Raw genomic sequence first — 25,523 nt, 5'->3', positions numbered from 1 at the left:
ATATATATGATTATATGTCATATTATATATGATTATATGTATTATTTGTTATTATAAAATCATATGATTTAATGATCAATTCATCATGTGATATAATTATATCAATTATTCCATATATTTAATTGATCTATTTGTGATATCTTTATCTAATTTTCAAAAAAAAAAAACTGTGGAAAAGGGAATACAAAAAGCATACCAATAATCAAAGATAAAATTAGGCACACTTAACCATTGAACTTTTTATAGTCTAGTGAAAAGCACAAGGCTTTTTATTAGACCATACGAGGAACCAAGCTAATCAAACCTTAATTGTGGTGCTACATCATAAATTAAGATTTTTTTTTTTTTCATTTCTTTGCTGAATGAAGCTCAACACTGTACAATATTATTAAGCGTGTTGACTCTCCATGGCTATACTGGCCTATCTTTTCTACATGCACGAATCAATAGTTGTCAATGAAATTAGTAGAAGGATACTTAATGGATTGACTCGTAACTTCTCAAATTTTTCCAAGGGTTTTGTTGGAATAGAATCTCGTGTGGAGGAAATGATGACCTTACTTAGTATGAGATTGGATGATGTTCGCCTTTTAGGGATTTATGGAATGGGTGGAATTGGGAAGACAACTCTGTCAAAAGCCATTTATGAAAGAGTTTCTCATCAATTTGAAGCTAGTTGTTATAATGCTAATATCAGAGAAGAAACCAGAACTTATGGTTTACTTTATTTACAAAACAACTTATTTATGATATTCTCATGGAAAGAGAAATAAATATATGGAATGATTACGGGACAAGCAAAGTGATAACGAGCAGACTACAAAGTAAAAATGTTTTTATTGTTCTTGACGATGTGGATGGAGTAAAACAACTAGAAGCATTAGCAGGGAGCCATGATTGGTTTGGTCCAGGGAGTAAAATCATTATAACAAGCAGAGATTGTCATTTGCTAAATAGAGTTGTGAATAATTCATATGAGGTTAAGATGTTGAATAATGCTAATGCTTTACAACTCTTTAGTTGGAAAGCCTTCAAGAAACCCCATCCCGAAGAAAATTATGTGCAATTGTCTATGGATATTGTGAATTATGCTCAAGGCCTTCCTTTAGCTCTTGAAGTTTTTGGTTCCTTCTTATTTGGTAGAAGAATGGATGCATGAAAAAGTGCCAAAGATTTACTAAAAGAAAATCCTAACGCAGAAATTTTGGATATACTTGAAATAAGTTTTAATGGATTGGAGGAATTGCATAAACAATTGTTTTTAGATATTGCATGTTTTTTCAATGGAGCATACATACATGAGACCATACACAAACTATAAAGTTTTGGTTACCATCCGAACATCAATATTGAAGTTCTTGTGGACAAATCTCTTATCACCATCGCAGGGAATATTTTCAGGATGCATGATTTGTTACAAAAAATGGGTCAAGAAATAGTTTCTTGCAAGTCTACTAAGAAAATGTGAATCTGGTAAGCATTGCAAATTAGCGGTTGACTCATGCAACAAAGGGCCAAGACAATAAAAAAGACTACTAGTCCAGAATTACTCATTTTCTCTACGATTTCCAATGCTTTTGATTTCCTCCTACTTATTGTCCCTTTAAATAGGATAGGATCCCCTGCAATTTATTTCGAATTACAAAATTTTAGGAGCTTATAAGGTTGCAGTTTTGGAAACCAGTTATTTTTATTTATTTATTTTTTATTTCCAAAACAACAAAACCTATTTCTATCATGTAACTATGCATTTGCAATCAGTATTAAAAACAAAAAAGCTAAAAATGGAAATATGGAAACAACTCTAAGTTGTCTTCGAAAACAGCTTTGTCTTTTCAGAAAAATAGCGCTCAAACCACGCGTGGAACCTATTTCTAACTTAAGTGCACAGTGCCGCACAATACCCATGATCTGTGGTTCTCATCCTCACATAGCCATCTTCCTCAACCTTGTTTATCCGACACAACGTGCTCGCATTCACTCCCCACTTGTATGCTCAGACCAAAATCACTCGCCCAAGTACATCGCAATGCTATTACACTCCCTCTATTTGTCTTCATCTACCCTATGAACTCAATAATTTTCAAGTGATTCATAGAGTTCTTTCTTTTATTGTGCTAAAATATTAGGGCAAAGTTTACAAATATCCTTTAGTTCAAGCTTGAAATATTGAAATATGCAAAAGTTCCACGTAAACGTTTTAGCTGTTCGAAAAGCTTTTTGCCCCTATTTTTTCTTGTGTTTTAAATAATCGGAATGAATGTTCTGGGGGTAACATTGATTGTCATATATAATGTAACAAAGCTCCTTGAACTACGAACCTTTTTTAAAAGTCCCAATAAGTTTAAAGTGTTGTAAAATGGCACATCAAAGTACCAAAGTGTGCCGAAAGAGAACCTTTTTATTATATTCCAATAATACCATTATTCTCGTATGAACATAAATACAAAAATAAACTATAAAATTTTATAAAATAAAAAATAAAAAATAAAAACAACCAATGGGTTGGTTAAACAAAAAAATAGAAAAACTAATTTTTTTTGGATAAATAAAAAATTATTTACTGTATTTTGAATAAACTAGAAATCGCTCATGCGGTGTAAAAGATAGGCATAAATACTTAGCCTCCACCTCTGGGGGTAAATCGCAAACCACCACTTTCCTTTTTCTTTTTCTTTTTTTTCTTTTTTTTTTTTTAATTTTTTTTTTAATTTTTTAATTTTAGAAAGAAATAATTTTTAATTTGATGATTTATTATTTTAGTTACTGAGAATAAGGGTATTATAGGAATACAATAAAAAAACAATGGCTTTTCTGACACATTTTGGAAGTTTAATGTACCATTCTAAAACACTTTAAACCACATGGTGCTATTTCATAGATGGCTATTAGTTGAAGCGCTTTTTTTTCTTCCCATTTTTTTGTAAGAATTTATATGTCAAACAATTTGTCCGTTTTGGTCTCAATTTTAAAAATTAGTAAATAACATCAGAAAGAGTAAAAAAAAAAAAAAAAAAAAAAAAAACCAAAGAAAAAGGAAGATGACTAGTGCACAACTATTTTTGGGTACCTGTCAATATGATGTCTTTAAATCCAAAATCCTCTAGCGGAGACAAGGTATTGAGTTCACTCCTTGTCCTTTTCATTCCACCGCCATTTCAATTCAAAATTCCGTGTATTGGGCCACACCGGTTGAGAAGGAGTTTGAGCTTACACTTGAGGGAGAGTATTATAATATAATTTATATGATTAAAAGTCTACCATTTTCCATTTCCTATTGGCTCAAACATTGTGGATAATTGGTGATGTAAAAGAAACATAATACATACTTGGTGCAAATTTGATCCCCTTCCTTTTCTGAGATTCATGAGATGATTAAACCCTATATTGACCTGTTGCGCCCCACCAACAAATTCGTTCGCACTTAACAGTTTAACCATATTTTAACAGAGGCTTGCGAACGACTCATTTCCTAGTTTTGGAGGAAAGTATTAACCAAGACCTCGCATGACAAATTTTTGATCCAATAGATACCATACCCATGTAACCAAACAAAGTAGAAGGACTTTTAAGTTTTAAATTTGTACATGGCAGAGGCTGCTTCCTGGTGGGACATTTTCCATGTACAGGAAATGATGAGCAAGTAAAATGACCAATTAATTTTAGGGAAAAATACAAAATTGGTCATTATGATTTTCGTGTGGATCAAATTAGTCCTTTAATTTTCAAAAGTGATAAATTTGGCATTGTACTTTCAAATACTGTAAAATAAATCTTTCCATCGATTTTCCATGAGTACAAAATTGAGAAGGACTTGTTTCCACTTTTATTTTCCTTCTCATAGTAATATATATATACATATTCACCTGGCGATTGAAGTACTTGTAGTAGTGTAAAACTAATGACCTCTACTTCATAATGTGTGGTCCCCAACCGATTGAAGTAATGCAGAGGAAGAGAAATGACCAATTAATTTTAAGAGGGGGATTTAAAGTGACAAGTAAAATTTCTTGCACAGTATAGGTGAACTGTTTGAAGTTTTACTCGCACAATAATCCCTTCGAAACTACTTGAAGGTTGTGTATGAGACGGGATGAAGATTGCGATCGGTCGAGGTGAGACCTTGGATTGGAGTCAGTTCGATAATGATACAGTGGCATTCCTACTCCCAGTTATTTATTGGAGAATTCATTTATTTATTTTAAGAAAGAAAGAAAAAAAGAAAGACAATTTGAGATGGAGCTGTAAAGAGATAGAATAAATCACTTATCGGATAATTCATGATTTAAAAGGACATATTTTCAGCGAGTGGATTGGGACGAACGAAGAATAACAGAAAATAAACGAAGGCCAGCAGAAAATAAAGCTAGACGCATGTTGAAAAGCGACTCACTGACAAACAATGGATTTTTGGGTAGAGTCTCACCGCTAAAAGAAAGATGAGTCGCACCTCACAAAGAGAAGTTGCATCTTGAACAAAAGCATCACACCCACACACATAATTTCAAATTTTAAAATCTTTAGTCATCTATTAAAATAATTACACTTGCATCACCTTATATAACCAATTTATTGAATAATACAAACATAACACAGAAAGGACTGTACTACGTAGAAGCAAAAGATGAATAGAACATATAGAAATGGAAACAAAAGTAAGATAAGAAACAAAACACGATTACACTAGAAAATAAAATGACATAACATTAGTAAAGGCTCGAGGCTTCTTTAACGCAACGAATTCCCTAAGGAATGCTGACGTTTGGGAGCTTCTCAACGACCCATGTTGATAAGTGTGGGAATAAAAAAAATGGTTAATTGGTGATGTAGCTTGACTCAGCATCAGTGAGGCTTCAACTTCAAGTATGGTTCGGTTGCCACTTAAACATTAAATCGTAGTTTTGAGACCGAAAATTGTATGCGTAAATCCCATCCTCGTGAACCCTCCAGCGGCACTCTGAATTAGGATGGGGGCAATACTTTTTGAGAAAACCGTCATCGTACTTCAAGATAGTGAAGCTCTGATGTCCTCCTTCCCAAGTCAAGTTGCAGAAGTAGAGTGTGGTGCGAAAAAAGTTTCCTGAAAAAACCCAAGAGAACTCAGAATGGGCAGGGATCAAGTGGAGGCCAAGATCATTGTCTTTGGACTGACAACGAGCTCCTAGAAGTGCTCTTTGGAACTGGTTTTCAATTTGAATCTGGTATGCGTTGCAAATTAGCGGTTGATTCATGCAACAAAGGGCCAAGACAATGAAAATGACTACTAGTCCAGAATTACTCATTTTCTCTACGATTTCCAATGCTTTTGATTTCCTCCTACTTCTTGCCCCTTTAAATAGGATTAGGATCCCCAACATTTTATTTCGAATTACAGAATTTTAGGAGCTTATTCCGTTGTAGTTTTGGAAACAGGTTTTTTTTTTTTTTTTTTTTTTTTTTTTTGTTTCCAAAACAACAAAACCTATGTCTAGCACTTAACCATGCGTTTGCAACTAGTTCTAAAAACAAAAACGCTAGAAACTGAATTATGGAAACAACTCTAAGTTGTCTCTGAAAACAGCTTTGTCTTTTCAGAAAAATAGCGTCTAAAACACGTGTGGAACCTATTTCTAACTTAAGTGCACTGTGCCGCATAGTACCCATGATCTGTGGTTCTCATCCTCACATAGCCATCTTCCTCAACCTTCTTCTTCCGACACAACGTGCTTGCATTCACTACTCACTTGTATGCTCAAACCAAAATCACTCACCCAAGTGTATCGCAATGCGATTACACTCCCTCTATTTGTCTTCATCTACCCAATGAAGTCGATAATTTTCATGTGATTCATAGAGTTCTTTCTTTTATTGTGCTAAAATATTAGGGCAAAGTTTACAAATATCCTATAGTTCAAGCTTGAAATATTGACAGATGCAAAAGTTCTACGTAAACGTTTTAGCTATTCGAAAAACTCTTTGCCCCTATTTTTTCTGGTGCTTTAAATAATCGGAATGAATGTTCTGGAAGTAAATGTTTTGTCTTTTAAACATTGATTGTCATATATATTGTAAAGAAGCCCCTTGAACTACCAACCTTTTTTAAAGTCCCAATAAGTTTAAAGTGTTGTAAAATGGTACATCAAAGTACCAAAGTGTGCCGAAAGGGAAACTTTTTATTATATTCCGATAATACTCTTATTCTCGTAAGACCATAACTACAAAACTAAACTATACAATTTTATAAAATAAAAAATAAAAACAACCAATGGGTTGGTTAAATAGAAAAACTAAATTTTTTTGGATAAATAAAAAATTATTTACTGTATTTGGAACAAACTAGAATTCGCTCCTACGGTGTAAAAGCTAGGCATAAGTACTAGCCCTCCACCTCTGGGGGTAAATTGCTGACCACTGATTTTCTTTTTCTTTTTTCTTTATTGGTTTTTTTTTTTTTTTTTTTTAAGTAAGAAATAATTTTTAATTTTTTTATTTATTATTTTAGTTTTTGAAAATAAGGGTATGATAGGAATATAATAAAAAAAGTGGCTTTTCTGACACATTTTGGTAGTTTAATGTACCACTCTAAAACACTTTCAACGTCATGATGCTATTTCAAAGACGACTGTTGGTTGAAGGGCTTTTTTTTTCTTCCCATTTTTTTTGTAAGAATTTATATGCCAAACAATTCGTCCGTTTCGGTCTCAATTTTAGAAATTGGTGAATAAGATCAGAAAGTGTTAAAAAAAAAAAAAGAAAAAAAAAGAAAAAGAGAAAGGAGATGACTAGTGCACAACTATTTTTTGGCACTAGTCAATATGATGTCTTTAAATCCAACATCCTCTCGCGGAGACAAGGTATTGAGTTCGCTCCTAGCCTTTTTCATTCCACCGCCATTTCAATTCAAAATTCCGTGTATTGGGCTTCACCGGTTGAGAAGGAGTTTGAGCTTACACATGAGGGAGAGTATTATAATAAAATTTATATGATTAAAACTCTACCATTTTCTATTTCCTATCGGCTTAAACATTGTGGATAATTGGTGATGTAAAACTTGTCGGGCATTTAAAAAGATTGCAAGCAACTGCACTGAACCAATATCAATAGAATGGAAAACAAACATACATACAGGTAAAATAATATAAGATTCCAAAATTTAAGCTCTTCCACGGAGTAAAAGAAACATAATACATCCTTGGTGCAAATTTGATCCCCTTCCTTTTCTGAGATTCATGAGATAATTAAACCCTGTATTGACCTCTTGCGCCCTACCAATAAATTTGTTCACACTTAACAATTTAACCATGTTTTAACGGAGGCCTGCTAACGACTCATTTTCTAGTTTTGAAGGAGAGTATTAACCAAGACCTCACACAACAAATTTTTGATCCAATAGATACCATACCCATGTAAGCAAACAAAGTAGAAGGACTTTTAAGTTTTAAATTTGTACATGGCAGAGGCTGCTTCCTGGTGGGACGTTTTCCATATACAGGAAATGATGAGCAAGTAAAATGACCAATTAATTTTAGGGTAAAATACAAAATTGGTCATTATGATTTTCGTGTGTATCAAATTAGTCCTTTAATTTTCAAAAGTGATAAATTTGTCATTGCACTTTCTAATACTGTAAAATAAATCTTTCCATCGATTTTCCATGAGTACAAAATTGAGATGGACTTGTTTCCACTTTTATTTTCCTTCTCATAGTAATATATATACATATTCACTTGGCAATTGAAGTACTAGTAGTCATGTAAAACTAATGACCCCTACTTCACAAAGTGTGGTCCCCAACCGATTGAAGTAAATGCAAAGGAAGTGAAATGACCAATTAATTTTAAGAAGGGGATTTAAAGTGACAAGTAAAATTTCTTCCAGAGTATAGGTGAACAGTTTGAAGTTTCACTCGCTCAATTATCCTTCAAAACTACCTGAAGATTGTGTATGAGACGGGATGAAGATCGCGATCGGTTGAGGTGAGACCTTGAATTGGAGTCAGTTCGATAACGATAGAGTGGCATTCCTTCTACCAGTTATTTGTTGGAGAATTCATTTATTTATTTTATGAAAGAAAGAAAGACAATTTGAGATGGAGCTGTGAAGAGATAGAATAAATCACTTATCGGATAATTCAAGATTTAAAAGGACATATTTTCAGCTAGTGAATCGAGATGAACGAAGAATAATAGAAAAGAAATGAAGGCCAGTAGAAAATAAAGCTAGACCCATGTTGAAAAGCGACTCACTGACCAACAATGGATTTTTGGGTAGGGTCTCACCGCTAAATGAAAGATGAGTCGCACCTCACAAAGAGAAGCTGCATCTCGAACAAAAGCATCACACTCACACACATAATTTCAAATTTAAAAACCTTTAGTCATCTATTAAAATAATTACACTTGCATCACCTTATATAACAAATTTATTGAATAATAAAAACCTAACACGGAAAGGACTCTACTACATAGAAACAAAAGATGAATAGAACATATAGAAATGGAAACAGAAATAAGATAAGAAACAAAACACGATTACACTAGAAAATAAAATGACATAACATTAGTAAAGGCTCCAGGCTTCTTTAACGCAATGAATTCCCTAACGAATGCTGATGTTTGGGAGCTTCTCAACGTCCCATGTTGATTAGCTTGAGAATTAAAAAAATGGTTAATTGGTGATGTAGCTTGACTCAGCATCAGTGAGGCTTCAACTTCAAGTATGGTTCGGTTGCCACTTAAACATTAAATCGTAGTTTCGAGGTCCAAAATTGTATGCATAAATCCCATCCTCGTGAACCCTCCAGCGGCACTTTGAATTAGGATGGGGGCAATACTTTTTAAGAAAACCATCATCCTACTTGAAGATAGTGAAGCTCTGATGTCCTCCTTCCCAAGTCAAGTTGCAGAAGTAGAGTGTGGTGCGAAAAAAGTTTCCTGTAAAAACCCAAGAGAACTCAGAATGGGCAGGAATCAAGTGGAGGCCAAGATCATTGTCTCTTGACTGACAACGAGCTCCTAGAAGTGCTCTTTGGAACTGGTTTTCAATGTGAATCTGGTAAGCATCGCAAATTAGCAGTTGACTCAAGCAACAAAGGGCCAAGACAATGAAAAAGACTACTAGTCCAGAATTACTCATTTTCTCTATGATTTCCAATGCTTTTGATTTCCTCCTACTTCTTGCCCCTTTAAATAGGATTAGGATCCCTAACAATTTATTTCGAATTACGGAATCTTAGGAGCTTATTCCGTTGTAGTTTTGGAAACAGTTTTTTTTTTTTTTTTTTTTTTTTTTTTTTTTTTTTTTTTTTTTTTTTTTTCGGTTTCCAAAACAACAAAACCTATGTCTAGCACGTAACCACGTGTTTGCAATCAGTTTTAAAAACAAAAAAGCTAGAAACGGAATTATGGAAACAACTCTAAGTTGTCTTCGAAAACAGCTTTGTCTTTTAAGAAAAATAGCGTTCAAAACACGTGTGGAACCTATTTCTAACTTAAGTGCACTGTGCCGCACAGTACCCATGATCTGTGGTTCTCATCCTCACATAGCCATCTTCCTCAACCTTCTTCTTCCGACTCAACGTGCTCGCATTCACTCCTCACTTGTTTGCTGACACCAAAATCACTCACGCAAGTGCATCGCAATGCCATTACACTCCCTCTATCTGTCTTCATCTACCCTATGCAGTCGATAATTTTCATGTGATTCATTGAGTTCTTTCTTTTATTATGCTAAAATATTAGGGCAAAGTTTACAAATATCCTATAGTTCAAGCTTGAAATATTGACAAATGCAAAAGTTCTACGTAAACGTTTTAGCTGTTCGAAAAACTCTTTGCCCCTATTTTTTCTGGTGCTTTAAATAATTGGAATGAATGTTCTAGAAGTAAATGTTTTGTCTTTTAAACATTGATTGTTATATATAACATAAAGAAGCCCCTTGAACTACCAACCTTTTTTAAAAGTCCCAATAAGTTGAAAGTGTTGTAAAATCGTACATCAAAGTACCATAGTGTGCCGAAAGGGAACTTTTTTATTATATTTCGATAATACCCTTATTCTCGTAAGAACATAAATACTAAATTAAACAATACAATTTTATAAAATAAAAAATAAAAAATAAAAACAACCAATTGGTTGGATAAATAGAAAAATAGAAAAACTAAATTTTTTTGGATAAATAAAAGATTATTTACTGTATTTGGAATAAACTAGAAATCGCTCGTGCGGTGCAAAAGCTAGGCATAAGTACCACCCCTCCACCTCTAGGGGTAAATTGCTGACCACCGATTTTCTTTTTCGTTTTCTTTTTTTTTTGCCTTTTTTTTTTTTTTAGTAAGAAATAATTTTTAATATTTTTATTTATTATTTTAGCTTTTGAGAATAAGGGTATTATAGGAATATAATTAAAAAACAGTGGCTTTTCTAACACATTTTGGTAGTTTAATGTATCGTTATAAAACACTTTAAACGTCATGGTGCTATTTCAAAGACGGCTGTTGGTTGAAGGGCTTTTTTTTCTTCCCATTTTTTTTGTTTTTATACTAGATTTTATATGTCAAACAATTCATCCATTTTGGTCTCAATTTTAGAAATTAGAAAATAAGATAAGAAAGAGTAAAAAAAAAAAAAAAAAAAAGAAATCAAAGAAAAAGGAAGATGACTAGTGCACAACTATTTTTGTGTACTTGTCAATATGATGTCTTTAAGTCCAACATCCTCTCGCAGAGACAAGGTATTGAGTTCTCTCATTGTCTTTTTCATTCCACCGCCATTTCAATTCAAAATTCCGTGTATTGGGCCTCACCGGTTGAGAAGGAGTTTGAGCCTACACTTGAGGGAGAGTATTATAATATAATTTATATGATTAAAAGTCTACCATTTTCCATTTCTTATCAGCTTAAACATTGTGGATAATTGGTTATGTAACATTTGTTGGGCATTTAAAGAGAATACAAGCAAGTGCACTAAACCAATATCAATAGAATGGAAAACAAACAGATATATAGGTAAAATAATATAAGATTCCAGAATTTTAGCTCTTCCACGGAGTAAAAGAAACATAATACATCCTTGGTGTAAACTTGATCCCCTTCCTTTTCTGAGATTCAAGAGATGATTAAACCCTATATTAACCTCTTGCGCCCCACCTATAAATTTGTTCGCACTTAACAATTTAACCATGTTTTAACGGAGGCCTGCTAACGACTCATTTTCTAGTTTTGAAGGAGAGTATTAACCAAGACCTCGCATGACAAATTTTTGATCCAATAGATACCATACCCATATAACCAAACAAAGTAGAAGGACTTTTAAGTTTTAAATTTGTACATGGCAGAAGTTGCTTCTTGGTTGAATGTTTTGCATGTACAGGATATGATTAGCAAGTAAAATGACTAATTAATTTTAGGGTAAAATACAAAATCAGTCATTATGATTTTTGTGTGTGTTAAATTAGTCCTTTAACTTTCAAAAGTGATAAATTAGTTGTTGTACTTTCTAATACTGTAAAATCAATCTTTCCATCGATTTTCCATGACTACAAAATTGAGACAGACTTTTTTCCACTTTTATTTTCCTTCTCATAGTAATATATGTTAGCGTTTTGGTTGGCTTAATTCGGTTCCAAAATGCAAAGGCTATTGACAACGTGTCATGAACATGCTTGCAAAGTTTTAGCTCAATCGGACCACAAACACTCATCAATTGGAGTTGTTGCTCAAGGCCCGACAGGTGTTCCAGAATGCGATGTTCACTCTCTATAGGTCTTGTTTGCACTTGCCTTCCCCCTGTCCGAACAAGAGTTCCAGAAACTCAATTTTTGCTCCGCAAGGCCCTGTTCGGATAGCCCATTAACCTGTCCAAACACCCCGTAAGATTTACGCCCAAAAACATGATTTTAAGTGTGCCAGGTCTAGGGTTTTGTTAGAGGTATATATACATCTTTATAGAGAAAGTGATGTACAAAATTCCACCTCAGGTTTCGTGAATGGATGTGCTTAGAGAGAAAATCTCGGTGGCCTAATTATTTCTCTTAGAGGATTATTGTTAGTTTCATTGAGCTTCATTGAGAAGTCTATCGGAAGGATCTGGTATAGGAGAATCATGTTGAAAAAGATTGTGAGCAAGTAAATGAGTTTGAGGCTTGTCGTTCTTACAGAGTCAAGGTCTTGCAAATGGTTGTAAGTGTTCCTAGTGTCTGTAATCTCTGGATAATCTTTTGATAGTGATTTCCTGGGTTTGGTTGCCCCGGAGAGGATTTACTTTTAGAGCGTTTTCTAAAAGGCTTCCTCTTCATCATCAAAATCCTTGTATGTGATTGTTCATATTTTTGTTATTGTTTGCTTGGTTTTAAATATCCGTTAATTCCACATAAATTGTGATATTTAAACTTGTTAAGCGTTTTTCAACTGGTATCAGAGCGGGTTCACTCCATGAAGGATTAAACTCCTGAGTGTATATCATTGACTTCCTTTTGCCATGAATACCTCTAAGTTTAGATTCATTAATTCTGATGATGAGTTGATGTTCAAGAGTTGTATAATAATTTTAAAGTAATGTTCAAAGCCTATAACAAGGTTTCCAATAAACTTAAAGATGCTATGCATGATAAAGAGTCCTTGGTTAATGAATTGTCTGAATCACTTGTCTTAATTGACTCATTGAAATTTAAGAAAGAATCTTGGGCGAATGATTTGTCTAAATCGCATATCTTGATTGATTCTTTGAAATCTGAGATTTCTGTGCTTGTTGAAAAGTCTTTATCACTTGAGAATGAATTAAATGTTTCTAAGGAACTCTTACGAAATTTCTCTAGTGATAATTTGAAAAGTTTTCTTTGTATTGAAGAATTTATTTCTAACAAGCCTAGTATGACTGTTGATAATGCTGGTGCATCTACTTCACATGCTTCTAATGAGTCCTTGAATGGTGAGCCTATGAATGTTAAAGAAGCCAAGGCTAATTTTTCTAAGACTCCTTCAGTTAAACAAACTCAAGGTAAGTTTGTTCCTACATGCCACCATTGTGGGAAATTTGGTCCCATTAGACCAAACTGTTGGCAATTCAAAGCTGCTCCTAAGAAAGAAAATCATGCAGCTACTCCGATTCTCCATGTTAAGAAAGGTAAGAAAATTTATGTTGAGCATCATGCATCTTACCCTAAGCCTAAAGTCATGCATCCTCCTAGAACATTACCTTCTAAAAGGTTTGTGCCCACTTGTCATTATTGTGGAAAGGTTGGTCATATTCGACCAAAGTGTTTTGATTTGAAATCCCATAAGCATAAAAGTGAAAAGTCCTATTCTAGGAAAGAAAGTGAGGGTTTGGTCATAATGATGAGAGAAGTGCTATCTAGGCTAGATAAGTTTGAGCAAAGTCGTAAGTCTAGACCTAAGATTTCTCAAGTGTGGGTTAGGAAGGTTGATACCATTCAACCCTTGAGGGGGAGTGGTGGTGGTCTCAACTTATGTTAGGTGAGTCACCCATATGCCTAGGATTGATTTTCTAGCATATCTTTGCATATCATAGAGCATGCTGTTTTTCTTTTTGCATTGCATTTTTATTTTATTTGTTTTGCAATTGTTTTTTGTTTGTGTGCAATTTTTTTTTTTAAAAAAAAAAATCAAAAAGACAAAAATATATATTTTTTTGGTTATTTTGTTTCTTTTGTCTTATGCATCTAGATCGTCCATTAATTTCTCATGTTGCTTTCATGGATTTAATTCCTTGCGTCTTGGAATATTCTTAATATGCATGAGACGAAAATTTGATCAATAGACTTGTTTTTGTGGTTACCTAAAGCATGAGGTTATGTGGTACATTTTGCCTATGCTTACTCTCTTGTGCACATTTAAGCTTAATTTGAGATTATTGCTTAACTTTTAATGTGAGGTATGTTAGGTAACTATATGAGGTTTTTGACTAGTCCTATTTCTCTTCAAATTGACCATACACTAGTTGAACCTAGGGCTTGAAATTCCAGCATTTCTCTTTAGTGATAAGTATCAATTGTTTAAGGACACTTTTTTCAAAGTGAAAAAGAAAAATATAGTGAAACAAAAATCAAAAGATAATGCTCCATATGGAATTTATTTCACTGTGTCAAATTTATGCACAAAATACTTTTTAAGAGGAACGTATTGGATGAGAGTGGCTATGCCCTAGTATGATAAGGTTTGACTTTTGATTTGATTTTCTTGTCAAAACCTTCTTTGGTTAAACTTTCTTGTCATATTGAAAGTTATAAATTTTTCTCATTAGATGGCATACACACACAACACGCAAGCATGGGTTGAATGGAACATTTTACTTTGCTTAGGTTAAGCAATATTAGTTTATTGCCATTTCAAGTCTCATGTATATTTTGTATATTTGGAGCATGTTTGGGATATTCATTGCTGAAATACATGAGTTGTTGATGTGTGTATCATGTGTGTTCATTTGACTTTTGAAAGGAATTTTTTTAGTTTCTTGTTGATAAATGATTCATACATTAAGGGCGGGATTTTGTTGATGTTTCTTCATGATCTTGCATTACTTTATGCATGTTATGTTATCTGTGATCATGAGTTGTATTTATGTATTCTTGTTCTACATGTGCCTCAATGTATTTTGTGAAGTGTTTCAGGAAACATGAAGACCTTTTGTCATTCTGTGACAAAAAGGGGGAGTAAATATGGGGAGATGATAAGATGACTCGGCATATTGGTTTTGTCACCGAATTGCCAAAGGGGGAGTTTGTTAGTATTTTGTTGGCTTAATTCGGTTCTAAAATGCAAAAGCTACTGTCCATGGGCTCAAACACTGATATAGAATTCTCAGAATCAAATCTCCACCATTCAAAACGAGGATTCACGTGTCATGAACATGCCTGCAAAGTTTCAACTCAATCGGACCTCAAACGTTGATCGATCGGAGCTGTTGATCAAGGCCCAACAGAAGTTCAAGAATGCGATTTTCACTCTCAACAGGGGCTGTCCGGACATGCCTTCCCCCTGTCCGGACATGCCTTCCCCCTGTCCAAACAACAGTTTCAGAAACTCAATTTCTGCTATGCGAGGCCCTGTTCGGACACCCCATTAACCTGTCCAAATACCCCATAAGTTTTACACCCAAAAAGGTGATTTTATTTGTGCCAAGTTTTGTTAGGGGTATATATACATCTTTATAGAGAAAGAGTTGTACAAAATTCTACCCCAGGTTTCGTGAGAGGCTGTGCTTAGAGAGAAAATCTTTGTGAGCCTGATTATTCATCTTAGAGGATTATTGTTAGTTTCATTGAGCTTCATTAAGAAGTCTATCGGAAGGATCTAGTAAAGTAGAATCACATTGAAGAAGATTGTGAGTAAGGAGACGAGTTGGAGGCTTGTCGATCTTATAGAGCCAAGGTCTTGCAAACGATTGTAAGTGTTCCTAATGTCTGTAATCTCTAGATAATCTTTTGATAGTGATTTTCTGGGTTTGGCTGCCCTAGAGAGGTTTTATTTTTAAAGCGTTTTCTAAATGGTTTCCTCTTTGTCACCAAAATCTGTGTATGTGATTGTTCATATTTTGGGGATTGTTTTGTTAGTTTTAAATATCCGTTAATTCCGCATAAATTGTGATATTTAAACCTATTAAGCGTTTTTCAATATATATACATATTCACCTGGTGATTGAAGTACTAGTAGTAGTATAAAACTAATGACCTCTACTTCATAAGACGTGGTCCCCAATTGATTGAAGTAAATGTAGAGGAAGAGAAATGACCAATTAATTTTAAGAAGGGGACTTAAAGTGACAAGAAAAATTTCTTGCAGAGAATAGGTCAACAGTTTGAAGTTTCATTTGCACAATAATCCCTTCGAAACTACCTGAAGGTTGTGTGTGAGATGTGATGATGATCGCGATCGGTCAAGGTGAGACCTTGGATTGGAGTCAGTTTTATAATGATAGAATAAATCACTTATCGGATAATTCATAATTTAAAAGGATATATTTTCAGGGAGTGAAGCGGGACGAACGAAGAATAACTAAAAATAAATGAAGGCAGCAAAAAATAAAGCTAGACTCATGTTGAAAAGGGACTCACTGGCCAACAATGGATTTTTGGGTAGAGTCTCACTGCTAAAAGAAAGATGAGTCACACCTCAGAAAGAGAAGTTGCATCTTGAACAAAAGCATCACATTCAAAAACATAATTTCAAATTTAAAAATCTTTAGTCATCTATTAAAATAATTACACTTGCATCACCTTATATAACCAACTTATTGAATAGTAAAAACATAACACAAAACGAACTCTACTACAGAGAAATAAAAGATGAATACAACATATAGAAATAGAAACAGAAATAGGATAAGAAACAAAACACGATTACACTAGAAAGTAAAATGACAAAACATTACTAAAGGCTCGAGGACTCTTCAAGACAATTAATTCCCTAAGGAATGCTGACGTTTGGGAGCTTCTCAACGACCCCCATTGATAAGCTTGAGAATAAAAAAATGGTTAATTGGTGAAGTAGTTTGGCTCGACATTAGTGCGGCTTCAACTTCAAGTACGGTTCAATTGCCACTTAAACATTAAATCGTAGTTTTGAGACCCAAAATTGAATGTGTAAATCCCATTCTCGTGAACCCTCCAACGGCACTCTGAATTCGGATGGGGATTACATTTTTAAAAACCATTATCGTACTTGAGGATAGTGAAGGTTTGATGTCCACCTTCCCACGTCAAGTTGCAAAAGTAGAGTATGGTGCGAAGAAAGTTTCCTATAAAAACTGAAGAGAACTCGGAATGGGCAGGGATCAAGTGGAGGCCACGATCATTGTCTTTTGACTGTCAACGAGCTCCTAGAAGTGCTCTTTGGAACTGGTTTTCAATGTGAATCAAGTAAGCGTTGCAAATTAGCGGTTGACTCATGCAACAAAGAGCCAAGACAATAAAAAAAGACTACTACTCCAGAATTACTCATTTTCTCTACGATTTCCAATGCCTTTGATTTCCTCCTACTTCTTGTCCCTTTAAATAGGATTTGGTTCCCCAACAATTTCTTTCAAATTACTAAATTTTAGGAGCTTATTCGGTTGCAGTTTTGGAAACAGTTTTTTTTTTTTTGTTTCCAAAACAGTAAAACCTATTTCTACCATGTAACCGTGCATTTGGCAATCAGTTATAAAAAACAAAAAAACAAAAACTCTAAAAACAAAAATATGGAAACAACTCTAAGTTGTCTTTGAAAATAGGTTTGTCTTTTTAGAAAAATAGCGCTCAAAACATGAGCAGAACCTATTTCTAACTTAAGTGCATTGTGCCGCACATTACCCATGATCCGTCGTTCTCATCTTCACATAGCCGTTTTCCTCAACCTTCTTCATCCTACTCAACGTGCTCGCATTCACTCCCCACTTGTAAGCTCAGATCAAAATCACTAACCCAAGTGCATCGCAATGCCTCTATTTGTCTTCATCTACCCTATGATGTCGATGATTTTCGTATGATACATTGAGTTCTTTCTTTTATTGTGCTAAAATATTAGTGCAAAGTTCACAAATATCCTTTAGTTCAAGTTAGAAATATTGACAGGTGCAAAAGTTCCACCTAAACGTATTTGTTGTTCCAAAAACTCTTTGCCCCTAATTTACTAGCGCTTTAAATAATCGAAATCAATGTTCTAGATGTAAATGTTTTGTCTTTTAGACATTGATTGTCTTATATAAGGTAAAAAAGCTGCCTCAATTACCAACCGTTTTTTAAAAGTCACAATAAGTTTAAAGTGTTCTAAAACGGTACATCAAACAACCAAAGATCACTTTAAGCAAACTTTTTTATTATATTTCGATAATACCCTTATGCTCTTAGAAACTAAAATAGAAAACAAAACTTTACAACATTATAAATTAAAAAAACCAATGTGTTGCATAAATACAAAAACAGAAAAACAAAATTTTTTGGGATAAATAAAAAATTATGTACTGTATTTGGAATAAATTAGTAATTGCTCGTGCAATGTAAACGATGGGCATAAATATTACCCCTCCACCTCCGGGGGGGTAAATCGCAAACCACCACTTTCCTTTTTCTTTTTCTTTTTTCTTTTTTGTTTGGATTTTTTTTTAGAAATAAATCATTTTTAATTTATTGATTTATTATTTTATTATTTGAGCATAAGGGTATTATTGGAGTACAATTAAAAACAGTGGCTTTTCTGACAGACTTTGGTAGTTTAATATACCATTCTAAAACACTTTATGCGTCATGGTGCTATTTCAAAAATAGCTATTAGTAGGGCTTTTTTTTTTTTGTTTTTATACATGAATTTTTATGCCTAACAATTCGTCCATTTTTGTCTCAATTTTTGAAATTAGTAAATAAGATCAGAAAAAAAAAAAAAAAAAAAAAAAAAAAAAAAAAAAAAGGATGACTAGTGCAACTATTTTTGGGTACTTATCAATATGACGTCTTTAGGTCCAACCTCCTCTCGCGGAGACAAGGTATTGAGTTCGCTCATTGTCTTTTTCATTCCACCAGCATTTCAATTCAAAATTCCGTGTGTTGGGCCTCACTAGCTGAGAAGGAGTTTGTGCCTACTCTTGAGGAAGAGTATTATAATATAATTTATATGACAAAAAGTCTACCATTTTCCATTTCCTATCGGCATAAACATTGTGGATAATTGCAGATGTAACTTTAATTGGGCATTTAAAAATAATACAAGCAAGCACACAGAACCAATATCAATAGAATGGAAAACAAACTTACACACAGGTAAAATAATATAAGATTCCTGAATTTAAGCTTTTCCACGGAGTAAAATAAAAAACATAATACATCATTGGTGCAAATTTGATCCCCTTCCTTTCCAAAGATTCATGAGATGATTAAACCTTGTATTGACCTCTTCCGCCCCACCTATACAAATTTGTTCGCACTTAACAAATTAATCATGTTTTAACGAAGGCCTGCTAAGGACTCATTTTCTAGTTTTGAAGGAAAGTATTAACCAAGACCTCGAATGACAAATTTTTGATCCAACAAATACCATACCCATGTATTTTCATGCGTATCAAATTAGTCCTTTAATTTTCAAAAGTGATAAATTTGTCATTGTACTTTAAAACTATAAAATCAATCTTTCCATCGATTTTCCATGATTAAAAAATTGACACGGACTAGTTTCCACTTTTATTTTCCTTCCCATAGTAATATATTTACATATTCACCTGGCAATTGAAGTACTAGTAGTAGTGTAAAACTAATGACCTCTCCTTCATAAGGTGTGGTCCTCAACTGATTGAAGTAAATGCCGAGGACAAGAAACGACCAATTAATTTTAAGATGGGGATTTTAAGTGACAAGTATAATTTCTTGCAGAGTATAGGTCAACAGTTTGAAGTTTCACTCGCACAATAATCCCTTCGAAACTACCAGAGGGCTGTGTGTGAGACGAGATGACAACCGCGATCGGCAAAGGTGAGACCTTCGATCGGAGTCAATTCAATAATGATAGAGTGGTATTCCTTCTTCCAGTTATTTATTGGGGAATTCATTTATTTATTTTAAGAAAGAAAGAAAGAAAGACAATTTGAGATGGAGCAGTAAAGTGATAGAATAAATCACTTGTCAAATAATTCATGATTTAAAAGAACATATTTCCAGCGAGTGAATCGGGACGAATGAAGAATAACTGAAAATAAACGAAGCCCAGCAAAAGATAAAGCTAGACCCATGTTGAAAAGGGACTCACTGGCCAACAATGGATTTTTGGGTGGAGTCTCATGCTAAAAGAAAGATGAGTCGCACCTCACAAACAGAAGTTGCATCTCGAACAAAAGCATGACACTCAAACACATAATTTCAAATTTAAAAATCTTTAGTCATCTATTAAAATCATTACACTTGCATCACCTTATATTACCAACTTATTGAATAATAAAAACACAACACAAAAGAACTCTACTACGTAGAAACAAATGATATTGTAAGTGGATTATTCTGGATACAAACATAGAGAAGTAAATTTTTGATGCTGATTACTTTAAGTATTTGTAAAATATTTCCACCACACTAATTTAATTTTTCTTGGTTAATAGGGAACTGATGCAGTTAAAGGCATTGCCCTAAAATGACCTTTACAGAAACAAAAGCGACTAAATGTTGAAGCCTTCTCAAAGATGAAACAATTGCAAATGCTTTAGATTAGCCCTGATTACTTATATACATATGGTGATAAGGTACACTGGGATACAAAGTTGGAATGGCATGGAGATCTTTCGAATGTCATGCTAAGCAATGAGTTATGCGTTATGGAATGGTGGGGATATCCTTTAGATCATCCTTGCTGGCTAGTTTCCAATCAAACAAGCTTGTTGAGCTCACAAGGCCTAATAGCTGCATCAAACAATTGTGGGATGGAAGGAATGTAAGATTTTGGCTTCTACAAATGTATTTTCTTCTTCCTTTTAATCTTGTTCATTTTATCTAACTATTTATTGGTCTTCTATAACAAAGTTTTGACAAATTGAAACGCATTCGCCTGAGTCACTCTAAAAATTTAATCGAGACACCAGACTTGAGCGGAGTCCCAAATCTTGAGCAACTAGAGCTTCAATATTGTACAAGTTTGTGTAAAGTCCACCCGTCCATTAGATTTCTTAAACGGCTTAAATGTTTGTATCTACAAGGTTGCAAACGTCTTAAGAGACTTCCAGACGAGATGATCAGCTTGGAATCTCTTAAACGTCTTTATCTTACTGGTTGTTCAAGATTCAACAAAATTCCAGATAGTGTGGGTAATATGACATCTTTGCTGCATCTTCATTTGGAAGGGACTGCCATAAAAAAGGTTACCACTATCATTTAAGAGGTTGTCGTCTCTTGTAACTCTCAATATATCTAATTGCTCAAGACTTGTGAAAATCCCAGAGAACTTGTTGAGTGGTATGGAATGTCTAGGGCACCTTTACGTAGATGGAAGTGCTACAAGGAAACTTCCGATAGGCAGCGGACCAGATCCCATTATAAGTCGTTTGATACCAAATTCATTCTCAAGTTTAAGCTGTTTAAGAGAACTAGATTTGAGTTATCGCAATCTATCAGATGGGCAATTCCAAGTGATTTTAGTTACTTATCCTCACTTTGGTCTTTAAAGCTAAGTGGGAACAAATTTACAAGAATACCAGACAGTGTGGCTCAACTTTCTTGCCTTTATACACTTGAGTTGGATGATTGTAGTTGGCTTCAAGTATTGCCGAAGCTTCCATTGGAATTAGAAGAATTGAGTATAAGAAATTGTCCATCGCTGGAGTTGTTTTATAATAAGCAAATGGAGATGTGGAGGAGTTCAAATGAAAAATTAAGGAACAATATTGATTGCTCTGTTGTACAAGCTTATATTGATTATGAAGGAAAACCCTTCAAGATCATACATCTGCATCCACAAAGTCCTTTATGGAGTGAAGAAAGTGTGAGTCTCTTATATAGTGATCTCTTTTTTAACACATGCACTAAATTAAGTTATAATATTCTTTTGTAATATATAGCTTTAGCATCTTTCTCTTTTTTGTATTTATTTTACAGCATGAAGATTTTGTACAAGCTATAGCATGCGGCCCTGCGTTGGTGGGATTAGGAATCCTAGAGTGCTTCAACGATAAAAGCACTAATTCGTTTGGAACAATTCAATTGCATTCAGATTTGGTCTCAGATCACTCCTGGAAGGGGTATGCTCTTTTTATTGTTTATGAATTTCATGAGCCTCACAGTACTCATCCTAGAAAGAGAAGAAACAAGCAGGTGGATGAGCATGGGAATTCGAATTCTACAACATTTGATGGCAGTAATAGTAATTTTCCCATCTTTATTTGTCAATTTCAATATCAAGTCAATGGAATTGATGTTAAAAAACCCTTAGTCCTTTGTGCCCCTGGAGTCCCTTCTGTTGGACCAAACGGATTTTGGGTGTATATACCAGCTTGGTGGATTGACCATAGAAGAAGATGAATATTGGATATCCGTTGAGGCTTCAATTACAACAGGCAGCCTGAATGTTGAGGTAAAGGAGTGTGGGGCGCGTTTATTACGTGATGAGCATGATGCATCCGAGTTGTACCAACTTCTCAACACCATTTCTCCACCTGCTTTGGGTTTCAAAAGTTATGAGAATATTTTTTCTCTTTGGTACAAAGAACGTTGGTCATTTCTCAGAGTCGAGGTCCCTATTATTATTAAATCTAATGTTGTAGCATCTGGAGGATCAATTGGGTCGGTTAATTGTCACGACCTTTTGAAAAAAAAAAAAAGGCAAAAGGTATAAAATTCTCCTCATAGGAAACAGGTTAATGGGCATTAAGGGAAAACAAAAAACGTTGACGTTTCCATCCCAAAGGATTAGAGGCGAATTGACAAAGAAACGGAGAAGAAAAGCGCACGAATGACGAGCGAGCACAGAGGTACCTCAATCCGCAGCTCTACAACTTGGATACTATACAAGAGTTCTAGTGGTGCGTTTCTAATTTTACCCATTCTCTCTCTCTCTCTCTCTATTTGATTTTAGGCTTATTTTTTATATTTGGTGATTTTTTTTTTCTTGTTTTGGTGTTGATGGTGATATGGGTTTGTGTTGCTATTTTTCCTCTTTGTTCATTCGTTTCTTTCTGTTTCGTTGCTGACAAAGTTTCTAGGAATTCAAAGTATTTTAAGTTTTCCTAGATTTAAGACAACGATAATATTCTGATTTTTCGTTGTCTTTTTTTTTTTTTTTCCTCGCGTTTCTCTGTGTTAATTCATGCTTTGTTTATTTTCTTTATTATTGTCAAATTTCTCGAACCAGCTCAATAAACTTCCCTGGTTCCAACTTCCATGTCATTTACTTTCTTAGTTTTGTTTTACATAGAGTGAAATTCAGCATTAGTACCTGGTATTTGATATATAAAATGTCTTTATGATGGTTTTTAAATTTATAGGTTCTAGCCAAATTTTGGCTAAAAAGAGCATTTGGCTATTCTAATGCTGGTGCTCTTAAGTTTGTAATAGTTGGATCTAGGGCCCCCTTCCTTGAATTTAAAATTTTGTATTGAGCATTTGTTGTTGTCGGTAAAAAATGGGGCATTTGTGTTGTTGTGAATGTTATTAATCTCAAGTTCTTAAGAATTTTAGGTAAGGTTATATGATATAAAATAAATAGTCCTTCTCATGATATATATATATATATTACAGATACAAAATTAGAGAAGTTAATTTTTATAAGTTTATAAATAAAAATAAATTTATGTAATTAACTCAAATAATACAATCTTAACAATAATTAAATAACTAAGATTAACATGGATTTAAAGAAACAAAAACATAAACAAAAGAATGATTAAGTTAATTAAGCAACTCATTAACAATAAAAAAAAGTAATCACTCAAGTTTGACTCGTATTTCAAACAAAATTAAACAAATTAACTTTAAACATTTAATTCCCAACTCGATTACGGTCCTAATTCCTAAACGTGCAACATCTTTAACCCTTAAATATCATGACATACAATACAAAATTAATCCCAGAAGAAAACATCGAGATTTGAGCTCATTTGCACTCAAAGAGCGAAAGAGCTTCAGAGAATACGTGGTTGGGTGGCCAAACCCAGCCGTAGGTCACATTTTCCGGCCTTTACGGTGATAAAATTCCTAAAGGATTAACCTTCCACCTCTACGTTTTAATTTTGAATCCAAAAACGGGTTTTGAGGCAATAGGAACGGGTTTTGAGGCATTAGGAATGGGTTTTAGGGCATTAGAAACGAGTTTTGATGCTGGTCACGGCCGGCCAGACTCGTGAGTCTAGCGAGACCCACATCGTGGATCTGGCTAGGGTCTGGCTGGCTACAGGTTTTTTTTTTTTTTTTTTTTTTTTTTTTTTTTTTCATTTTCATTTTCATTTTCATTTGCTTTGGTTGTTCTTACTTTCATTTTTTGTATTTTTCTTAAATTGATGATGTGTCATATGGTAATTGAATGTTGTAAAAGAGCTGGTTTACACCAAATAGGGGCTCTCATTATATTATATCCTCTCTCTTTTTTTTCAATTTCTTAGATGGGGTGTTACCGTGTTAAGTTTTACACCTAAGAGAATAGGACTTTTTTTTAAAATATATATATATATATATATATATATATATATATATATGTAGAGAGATCATGAGAAAAGGTTAAAGGTAGATGGAAGAAGTAATGATATTTTTTTTCTTTGTATATTTTCTTCTCCTACTTTTCACAATTCTAGATCATTCCTTTTTAAAATGTTCACCCTGATATAGAACCAAATTGCTCACTAAATAATAATGATAATAATAATAAAGCAAAAGGCTTCATATATGGCGTCTTCACTCTTTAGACCAAGCAAATATCGATTTTTATAGAAAGAAAAAGTAATGTCAACTTCTTCAATATTCTAGTAGCTCTTCTATCATTTTTCTCTAAAAAGAATGTGTAAAGGCATTTATAGACAAAGAAAAGTAAGAACTCTTCTGAAAAAGGAAAGAGAAATAAATCATATGTGAAGAACATGCAATAAATAATTTTTGTCATTTTTCTTTAATTACTCCCATTGGGGATTATGTTTGGATGTCAAATGAAAAAAATAAAAAAATAAAAAATAAAAACAATAGAATTTTAAAAATAAAATAACTTTTAGGGGCGGATGAATCACCCCCCAACACTTGGGGGTGGTGGTCAAACCATCCCTAGGTATTTGGGGATGGCCAAACCACGCTCAAACAACAGTCGAGAGTGGCCAAGCCATTACCAAACAGTGGTCTACGGTGGCTTGGCGTCTGATTCTGGGGCGCCGACCTACCCCCAAACAACAATTGGGATTTTTTTTTTCTCTGTTTTTGGTTTTTTGAATTTAGAGATATTTTTCATTTTAATTTTTCCAAATAGATTCAATTTAATTCACCTTCCTAAACCTCTTTTTTCAATTTTGTTTTATATTCTCTAAAGTCTAAACCATCCATTAGATATTTTTAATGTTTCTCGTTAAAAACTTGTTAGTAAAAATCTGGTATGGTATGGGCCAAGGGCCTTTTTCCCATATATATATATATATATATATATATATATATATTAGTAATTCTAAAAATTCATCTTGTATCACTTTTGTGTCTCTAACAAAAATGATGCGACTTTTGAAATCGCTATTAATCAAAATCCAATAATGATCAATTACAAGCTCGATGGTGATTTTAAGAGTCACCTCATTCTTGGAGGGATACAAGAGGGACACAAAAGTGACTTGTAATATTACTCTCTTTTTAATTGTAAATGACATGCCACTTAATAATGGGTGCTAATCTAGCACATTAACGGATTCAGTCAATTTGTTTAACCGTAGGAAACTTTTTTTTTTTTTTTTTTTTTTAACCTTAAAGAGTGATATTTGATCACTTTTTAAAATTCAGGAAGTTATTTATCCAAACCTCAAACAATTAGCACCAAAAATACATTTATTAATACCAAAAATCTTTGCCAAGGTCAAGTACATAACTGTACTTGTTATGTACATTAGTAAGTCATAAATATG

The 25,523-nt window shown here is 33.7% G+C and overlaps 1 pseudogene; it reads left to right on the top strand.

Moving 5' to 3' along the window:
* Positions 1–407: 407 nt before the first annotated feature.
* Positions 408–25,523, top strand: part of LOC148584078 (TMV resistance protein N-like) — a 36,185-nt pseudogene continuing 11,069 nt past the window's right edge.

Source organism: Corylus avellana, chromosome 8 (assembly GCF_965113065.1).
Source record: "Corylus avellana chromosome 8, dhCorAvel1.hap1.2, whole genome shotgun sequence".
In the NCBI taxonomy this organism is placed as follows: domain Eukaryota; kingdom Viridiplantae; phylum Streptophyta; class Magnoliopsida; order Fagales; family Betulaceae; genus Corylus; species Corylus avellana.
Note: the sequence above shows the minus strand (reverse complement) of the source record. Positions and strands in the feature narration are given on the sequence as shown.